Source organism: Canis aureus, chromosome 8 (genome assembly GCF_053574225.1).
Source record: "Canis aureus isolate CA01 chromosome 8, VMU_Caureus_v.1.0, whole genome shotgun sequence".
Classification (NCBI taxonomy): Eukaryota; Metazoa; Chordata; class Mammalia; order Carnivora; family Canidae; genus Canis; species Canis aureus.
Genome location: NC_135618.1, coordinates 21,824,017 through 21,833,941, shown reverse-complemented (window position 1 = coordinate 21,833,941; position 9,925 = coordinate 21,824,017). Strand labels below are relative to the sequence as shown.

Sequence of the window (9,925 nt, the reverse complement as noted above, 5' to 3'; positions counted from 1 at the left end):
AAAAAAAAAGGAAAAAAATACCATTCATCAAAAATAGATAAATAAATAAATAAATAAATAAAAAGGATCATTCATCATAATCAAATGGGATTTATTCCAGGGTTGCAGGGTAGTTTAAATCAACAAACCAATCAAAGTGATACACCACATTAACAAAGCGAAGGATTAAAAATCATGTGATCATGTTAATAGATGCAGAAACAGCATTTGACAAAATTCAACATCCATTATGGTCTCAACAAAGTGGAAATAGAGGGACTGTACCTCAACATAATAAACACCATATACAACAAGCCCACAGCTAACATCATACCTAATGATAAAAAGCTGAAAGTTTTTCCTCTAAGATCAGGAACAAGACAAGAATGCCCATTCTTATGGTATTGAAGTCCTAGCTAGAGCAATTAGGCAAGAAAAAGAAATGAAAAGTATTTAAATTGGAAAGGAAGAAGTACAATTGTCACTATTTGAAGATGACATGTTACTATACATAGAAAACCATAAAGAATCTACCAAAAAACTGCTAAAACTAATAAACAAATTCAGTAAATTTGCAGCATGCAAAATCAGCATACAGAAAACTGTTGCATTTTTATACATGGGTAATGAATTTCAGAAAGGGAAATTATGAAAACAATCTCATTTACAATTGATTCAAAAACATTAAAATACCTACAAATAAATTTAACCAAGGAGGTTAGACCTATACATTGAAAACTATAAGACATTGATGATAGAAATTGAAGAAGACACAAATAAATTGAAAGATATTCTGTGCTCAAGGATGAGAAGAATTAATATTGTTAAAATGTCCATACTACCTAAATTAATCTACACATTCAACTCAATCCCTATGGTTCCCAACTCAATACCCCATTCTTCAATGGTATTTTTTACGTAAATGGAACAATCCTAAAATTTTTGTGGGAAAACTGAATAGCCACATGGAACTGGACCCTATCTTACATCATGCATAAAAATAAACTCAAAATGGATTAAAAGCTTGAATGTAAGAACTGAAACAATAGAAATGCTAGAAGAAAACAAGCAGTAAGCTCCTTGACATCAGTCTTACAGATGATTTTTTGGATTTGACACCATGGCAAAGCAACAAAAGCAGAAAACAAAACCAACCAACCAAACAAACAAAAAGCAGGTGAACTGACTCCACAAATTAAAAAGCTTCTGCACAGTAAAGGAAACCATCAATAAAATGACAACTTACAAAATGGGAGAAAATATTTTCAAACCACATATCTGATAAGGAGGTGATATTCAAAACATATAAAGAACTCCGACAACTCAATAACAGAAAAACAATCTGATTTAAAAATAGGAAAAGTGGGGATCCCTGGATGGCTCAGCGGTTTAGCGCCTGCCTTCGGCCCCAAGCATGATCCTGGAGTCCCGGGATCGAGTCCCGCATTGGGCTCCCTGCATGGAGCCGGCTTCTCCCTCTGCCTGTGTCTCTGCCTCTCTCTCCCTCTCTCTGTGTCTCTCATGAATGAATAAATAAAATCTTAAAAAAAAAAAAACAGGAAGAGGATCAAAAAAAATGAGCAGAGGATCTGAATAGACATTTTTCTAGAACACATACAGGTGGATAACAGGTACATAAAAAGGTGCTCAACATCACCAATCATCAGTGAGATATAAATCAAAACCTCCTGTTTGAATGGCTAGTATCAAAAAGAGAAGAAATAGCAAATGTTGGCAAGGATGTGGAGAGAAGGGAATCCATGTACACTGTCGGTAGGAATATAAATTGGTGCAGCCACTATTGAAAAGACAGTATGGAGTTTTCTCAAAAATTAAAAATAGAACTACCATATAACCCAGGAATCCACCTCTGGGTATTTATTGGAAGAAAATGAAAACATTAACTCAAAAAGATATAGGCACTCCGCATGAAATATAATAGTCAAGATACTGAAACAATTTAAGTTTCCATTGATGGATAAGTGGATAAAGAAATTGTGGTATATATATAATATATATATATGTATATATATATACATATATATAATGGAATATTATTCAGACATAAAAAAGAATAAAATTTTGCCATTTGCAATATGAATGAACTTTGAGAGCATTGTGCTAGGGGAAGTGAGTCAGAGAGAGAAAGACAAATACTATACTTATATGTGGCATCTAAAAATGACAAAACATAACAAAAAAACATGAACCCACAGATACAAAAAACAGATAGATGGTTGCCAGAGGCAGGGGACAGGGGTGCGCAAAATGAGTGAAGAGCATCAAAACTTCCTTTTATAAAATAAATAAGTTGTGGAGTACAGCATGGTGACTATAGTTAATAATGTGTTGCATAATTGAAAGCAGCTGAGAGTACACCTTAAAAGTTCTCATTCCAGGGACACCTGAGTGGCTCAGTGGTTGAACATCTGCCTTTGGTGCAGGGTGTGATCCCGGGGTCCTGGGATCGAGTCTCACATCAGGCTCTCCCTCAGGGAACCTGCTTCTCCCTCTGCCTATGTCTCTGCCTCTCTTTCTGTGTCTCTCATGAATGAATAAATAAAATCTTTAAAAATGTATATTGCAAGTCAGTTATACCTCAATAAAAAAGTCCAAAAAATAGAGACCGTAAGATCACAATATAAGACACTCTTTGATCATTTATTTCAAATACACCTATTAATTTTGACTATCAGAGTATTTCTCAGAAGTCTTGAATGCAATTGTCCTGTTCGTAGCAAAGTTTAAAATTATCATTTAACTATAGCATCTCAAAAATATGATAACTATTCTATTAATTTGCTATTGTTTTTACAAAGCACATGTTGTGTAAGCCTGAAAAGGAAGTGAGAAATGGGATATGAGCCTTAATTTAGAAGAACCACCTGGAGCTGAAAAGTGAAAAGGGATAAAAAGTGAGATTTCCTATATGAAAGGTGTTTTAGTTTAACTATTTTTAAATGTTCAAGATCTGAGAAAAATGTAATCTTATATTTTCAAAGTATACAGAAATATCCAGCAACTGGATAGGTGCTTATCTTCATGGACCATTTCCTTGGCTGGTTTTCTCTGTCACAGTTCATATCACTGAGGGTTGTTATTATGCTGTCTTTCATGTCTTTCATGCTATTCATTCATTCATTCATTCATTCATTCAATATATTATTTATTTAATAAATGTTTATTGAACACCTCTCTACACCAGACACTGGGGGTGCAGAGCTGAGTAAAATGCATCAGAGCCACGCTCTTTGCCTTAACATTCATTGTTTTTAGTGAAATGTGAATAAGTTTAAATACCTTCAGGTGATGATAAGTCTTCTGAAAAAATAAAACAGGGTGATGGGGTATAGAATGACTTTGGGGGTGGGTGGTGGGTAGGAGAATACTTTGGACAGGGTGGTGAGGGGATCTGAGGAGTCAACATTTGCACTGGCAGCTCTGGGAAGTGAATGATGAGACAGAGTCTGCCTGGGGGAGAGATCCATGGAAAGAGTATTTCTAGCATAGGCAACAGTAAGAGCAAATCCTAAGGCAGAAATGCGTTTGGCATATTAAATGAGGACTGTAAAGCCAACCCATGTGCTCAGAGTAGAGTGAACAGGAGGAGAGTGGTCATAGATGAGGCCAGAGAACTATGCAGGTCTCAGAGGCTTGGACAGGAGCTGTTTTACTCCAACCACAAGAGGAAATCATCAGGGGGTTCGGTAGGGCAGTCTGTGATTTTCTTTTAAAAAGTCTCTCTGGCTTCTTTGGCAGTGGGTGAGAAGATAAACATAGAGAATGTTCAGATGGCCATTGCTACCATCTAGGCAAGAGGGGAGAGTGGTTTGGACAAAGGTGGTAGCAGTTACGGTGGTGAATGGAGGCTTGATTGGGTTCTAGTTTGCCATAGGGTTGACAGGACTCTGATGGATTGGATGGGGTGCCAGAAGGAAGCACTGGGTGAGGAGGGATGCTTTACCCAAGCTGGAGAAGCCTGGGATAGGAAAACACTGTGTTTTTGTTTTGTTACCTTTGAGATGCACTAAAGGGATACATGTAGGGAAGGCAGTTAAATATTCAAGTGTGTCGATCTGGGGAGAGGTGGGAGCTGGACACATAATTTTGTAATTCATCAGCATATAAATTGTATTTAAAGCAACAAGATTGGGTATAACCACGTATGAAGTGACTTAAACTGTAGAAGAAAAGTGGTCCTAAGGCTAGAGACCTAGAATGCCTAAGATTTGGAGGCAGAGTAAAGGAAGAGGTGACCCAGAGAAATTCCAGTGATATAGGAGGCAAATTGAGAGCACATGGTAATGGAAGCCAACAATGGATTGTGTTCTTAGTTGGAGGAAATGGCCATCTCTGCCAAATCCTGCAGTGTTGTCCAATTAGAGAGAATTGAACATTGAAATTGTATTTGGCAAGGTGAAGTCGCTGTTGACAGATTTGATTTGAAGGTCATTTCAGCAAATTTCATGAACATATCACTGGAGTGGATTGAACAGAGAGAAGTGAGAAAGTAGATAGAAAGTATCGGCAATTGTTGGTAAGTTCTCCTGTGAAAGGGTGCTGAGAGTCAGGGCAGAAGCCAGGGAGGGTGTGGACTCTAGAGACTTTATTTACAGGCAACACTTAAGGCATGATGCAGAAAAGTGCAAATAATGGTCAGAGTAAAACTTGACAGGCATGCAATCCAGAGCCCTAGAGAGGAGAGGGTATAGTTCTTTCTTGTGACAAGAGAGTGTACATATATTCAGAGTTAGGTGGGTTGTAGATTGGATGGTGGGAAGGTGAGGTAATTCTCGCCTGTTGACTTCTCTGCCTTCAATGAAGTGTAAAGTGAGGTCACCGGTTGAGAGGGAGGGAAGATGAAGTATTGGAGGCTTAAGGATAAAGGAGACGTGACATAAACAACATGGGGAGTCAGGAGCAATGTCATATTCATAGTTGTATCCTAGCACAGTGCCTGGGACATTGTAGGCACTTAAAAAAAATGTTTGAACTGTGAATGAACGTAAGATCCAGAAAAGAAAGAATCGTGATACGCATCAATGACTTACATCTTAATAACAAGAGTGATATATTTGGTTTACAAATGGTGTAGGATCTACTTGAATTTATTCAATAAGTTCTACAATACTACAGGAAGGGGGCATCCTTGCAAGAGGTAATTGAGACAAGATTACTACCTGACACTTTATTTACAAGGCCACTTTTCCCACTGTGCTAACCTTTTCAAGGATAAGTGGATTCTGTTATTTTATCTCTGTATTCTCAGGACATACATCAAATGGTACCTGGCACAATGTAAGTGCACAACGATGCCTTTTTAAAAATAAATAGATGGCTATAAACACCAGGAGCTTCTAATCTCAAGAGGACTTAGAGACTGAAATAGAAAAGTCATCAAAAGAATTTAAATATTACATAGAGGAAAAGCTGTAGTGGATTGATTATAAAGACAAACAGATGTTTTATGGACATTTTGGGGAGGTCACAATATGCGACACTACATCCCCACAAAACTTCCTTTGTGGCATTATTTCAAGAACGAAAAATGATCTAAATGGTTTTTGGCTCTCATTAATATGCCAGCTCATTCTCAATGGAGTTTACAGACTCTTTGATCTTTTCTGTATAATAGTAACAGATTTTGTCCTGTTCAGCTAACACTGTGTTATTGTAAACTATATTCCCAGATGCCTCTGTCTGGCATCTGTCACCCGTCTGGCTGACTCTCTTCCTCTAGAAAGACTTGGAGAGATGTCTTTACCATCCAGCTGATAAAGCACCACATTCACCCATACCTCTGGGGAAGGCCAGCCCAGGGAAGTTTGGATCAAGCAGGCAGATCCTAACTCCGTTTGGCTCCTATGTTAGGCTTTTCTTACCGAGAGTTTTGTGTAACATGGCCTCCCCATTTCTTGTAACATCACTTTCAGAAGTTAAATATTTGGGGAAAAAAAAAAAAGAAATATAGAGAAAAATGCTTGGAAGTTTATGAGGGAAGATAGCAAAACAGAAACAGAAAGGAGGAAAAGAGAAATCCAACCACTTTAAAGTCAGTTAATATTAATTACAGCCATTCAATAAAAATACAACAGAAAATACAATAAAAGACTAAGGGATATAATAAACTGGGGTGCCTGGGTGGCTTGGTCAGTTAAGTGTCTGGCTTCTGCTCAGGTCATGATCCCAGGGTCCTGGGATGGAGTTCTCGGTGGGGAGCCTGCTTCTCCCTCTCTCTCTCTGCCTGCCTCTCCCCCTGCTTGTGCTCTCTCTCTCCTTTTGCCAAATCAATCAATCAATATTTTTTTCAAAATAAGAATATTATAAACTTCATGGCCAATTTTAAAACATAGCAAGGGGAGATCCCTGGGTGGCTCAGCGGTTTAGGGCCTGCCTTCAGCCCAGGGCATGATCCTTGACACCCAGGGTGGAGTCCCACATTGGGCTCCCTGCATGAAGCCTGCTTCTCCCTCTGCCTGTGTCTTCCTCTCTCTCTATGTGTGTCTTTCACGAATAAATAAATAAAATCTTAAAAAAAAATAGCAAGGGGGTAAGGAAAGAAAAGTTGAGAAAGAAATGCAACTCCAAACTGATCATTGTGTCCTGTAATGAAGATCACAGAAGCTATTTTTATGATAGGCAGACATATGCGTGGCCATAGTTATCTCTGGTTTCATGTGTATATATCACAACAAAGCACGAGAGAGAGAGAGAGAGAGAGAGAGAGAGAGAGAGAGAGAGAGAATATAAACTATTTACTAAGGCTTTTACTAGGCACACTTGGCTTTTCTGATGTAGAAATAGTTCAGAAGGGGGAAGGTGGTGAACCCTTACTCAGTCATTCTGTAAGTGGCTCGCGCCCTCTAGTGGATACTTAGATTCCCTGCATGTGGCTTTTAAATCGCACTTCTGAGATAAAGGTCTTTGGGGAAAAAATAACTGAAATTTTTTAGAGGGGGAAAAACTACTCAAGTTTTAATGTCCTGATGTAGAGGGGTTTTTCCCCAGTGTTTTCTGGCAGCGAAGCTAATTTTTTTTTAAAGATTTTATCCATTTATTTGAGAGACACACAGAGGCAGAGACACAGGCAGAGGGAGAAGCAGGCTCCTTGCAGGGAGCCTGACGCGGGACTCGATCCCGGGGCTCCAGGATCTCGCCCTGGGCCCAAGGCAGGTGCCAAACCGCTGAGCCACCCAGGGATCCCCGAAGCTAAATTTTTTTAATTGGGGAAAATACAATATTTGTCTGTAACATAATTAATTAAAAATAAGCTGTCTTAAAAAAAAAAAAAAAAAGCTGGCTTTGGGGCGCCTCGCTGGCTCAGTCCCTAGAGCATCTGACTCTTGATCTCAAGATTGAGTTCAAGCCACATGTTGGATGTAGAAATGACTTAAAAATAAAATCTCGCTTTTTCGCAACGGGTCTGCCGCCAGAACACAGGCGTCGTGAAAACCACCACTAAACCTAAACCAGAATGGGAAAGGAAGGGACTCACATCAACATTGTGGTCATCGGGTTCTTCCCTTTGCGCTGGGTTCAGAAGAGGCTTGTCCCGGGTGTCCTCCCTGTGGCAGAAGGAAGGTCACGTTGGACCCCAATGAAGTCGCCAATGCAAACTCCCGTCAGCAGATACGAAAACTGATCGAGGATGGGCTGATTATCTGGAAGCCTGTGACTGTGCATTCCCGAGCTCCCTGCCAGTAAAACACTCTGGCCCTCCGGAAGGGCAGGCCTATGGGCATTGGTAAGAGGAAAGGTGCTGCCAATGCTCCAGTGCCTGAGAAGGTAACGTGGATGAGGAGGATGAGAATTCTACGCAGGCTGCTCGGAAGCTACCATGAATCTAAGAAGATTGACCGCCAGCCACATGTATCATAGCTTGTACCTGAAAGTGAAGGGTCACGTGTTCAAGAACAAGTGGATTCTCATGGAACACATCCATGAGCTGAAGGCAGGCAAGGCTTGCAAGAAGCTTCTGGCTGGAGCAGCCTGAGTGGCTCAGCGATTTAGAGCCGCCTTCAGCCCAGGGCATGATCCTGGAGACCCCTGCATGGAGCCTGCTTCTCCCTCTGCCTCTCTCTCTCTCTGTCTCATGAATAAATTAAAAAAAAAAAAAAAAAAGAAGAAGAAGAAGCTTCTGGCTGACCAGGCTGAGGCCCGCAGATCTAAGACCACGGAGGCCTGCAAGTGCCGTGAAGAGCGGCTCCAGGCCAAGAAGGAGGAAATCATCAAGACTGTCCAAGGAGGAAGAGACCAAGAAATAAAACTCCCTCTCTTGTCTGTACATAGTGGCCTCAGCATTAATCAGATCAGTTATTCAATAAAACAAACCTTTATCTGCCAAAAAAAAAATGTTGTCATTGGACACATGGATTTGGGCAAGTCTACCACTACTGGCCATCTGATCTACAAATGTGGTGGGATTGACAAAAGAACTATCGAAAAATTTGAAAAGGAGGCTGCTGAGATGGGAAAAGGCTCCTTCAAGTATGCCTGGGTCTTGGATAAACTGAAAGCTGAACGTCAATGTGGTATCACCATTGATAACTCCCTGTGGAAATTCAAGACCAGCAAGTATTATGTGACCATCATTGATGCCCCAGGACACAGAGACTTTACCAAAAACATGATTACAGGCACATCTCAGGCTGTGCTGTCCTGATTGTTGCTGCTGGTGTTGGTGAATTTGAAGCAGGTATCTCTGAGAATAGGCAGACCCGGGAGCATGCCCATCTGGCTTACACACTGAGTGTAAAACAACTAGTTGTTGGTGTTAACAAAATGGAATCCACTGAACCACCCCACAGCCAGAAGAGATACGAGGAAATCATTAAAGAAGTCAGCACCTACATTAAGAAAACTGGCTATAACCCCAACACAGTAGTATTTGTGCCAATTTCAGGTTGGAATGGTGACAACATGCTGGAGCCAAGTGCTAACATGTCTTCATTCCAGGGATGGAAAGTCACCTGTAAAGATGGGAATGCCAGTGGAACCACACTGCTTGAAGCTCTGGATTGCATTCAGCCACCAACTCATCCAACTGATAAGCCCTTGAGTCTGCCTCTCTAGGACGTCTACAAAATTGGTGGTATTGGTACTGTCCCAGTGGGGGGAATGGAGACTGGTGTTCTTAAGCCTGGCATGGTGGTCACCTTTGCTCCAGCCAATGTTACAACTGAAGTAAAGTCTGTTGAAATGCACCATGAAGCTTTGAGTGAGGCTCTTCCTGGGGACAATGTGGGCTTCAGTGTCAAGAACGTATCTGTTAAAGATATTCATTGTGACAATGTGTTGGTGACAGCAAAAATGACCGACCAATGGAAGTAGCTGGCTTCACAGCTCAGGTGATTATCCTGAACCATCCAGGCCAAATCAGTGCTGGATATGCACCTGTGCTGGATTGTCACACAGCTCACATTCCTTGCAAGTTTGCTGAGCTGAAGGAGAAGATAGGTCGTCGTTCCAGAAAAAAGCTGGAAGATGGTCCCAAGTTCTTGAAATCTGGGGATGCTGCCATTGTTGATATGGTTCCTGGCAAACCTATGTGTGTTGAGAGCTTCTCTATCCTCCTCTGGGCCGTTTTACTGTTCGTGACATGAGACAGACAGTTGCTGTGGGTGTCATTAAAGCAGTGGACAAGAAGGCAGCTGGAGCTGGCAAAGTCACCAAGTCTGCCCAGAAAGCTCAGAAGGCTAAATGAATATTATCCCCAATACCTGCCACCCCAGTCTTTTTAAAAAAAATTTGTATTGCAGTTCAACTTGCCAACATATAGCATACCCAGGGGAATATTTAAAAAAACCAGAGCTAAAAAAAAAAAAAAAAAACCAGAGCTGGGGGCTCTCACAATGCCAGATTTCAGGTTGTTCTACAAAGCTGTGATCATTAAGACAGTGTGGTACTGGCACAAAAACAGACACATAGATCGATGGAACAGAATAGA

The 9,925-nt window shown here is 40.7% G+C and overlaps 2 pseudogenes; both read left to right on the top strand.

Annotated features, from left to right (window-relative positions):
• The first annotated feature begins 7,453 nt into the window (after positions 1-7,453).
• Positions 7,454-8,243, top strand: LOC144319143 (large ribosomal subunit protein eL19 pseudogene; annotated as a pseudogene).
• Positions 8,244-8,347: 104 nt separating this feature from the next.
• On the top strand, positions 8,348-9,704 carry LOC144319142 (elongation factor 1-alpha 1 pseudogene; annotated as a pseudogene).
• The last annotated feature ends 221 nt before the right edge of the window (positions 9,705-9,925 follow it).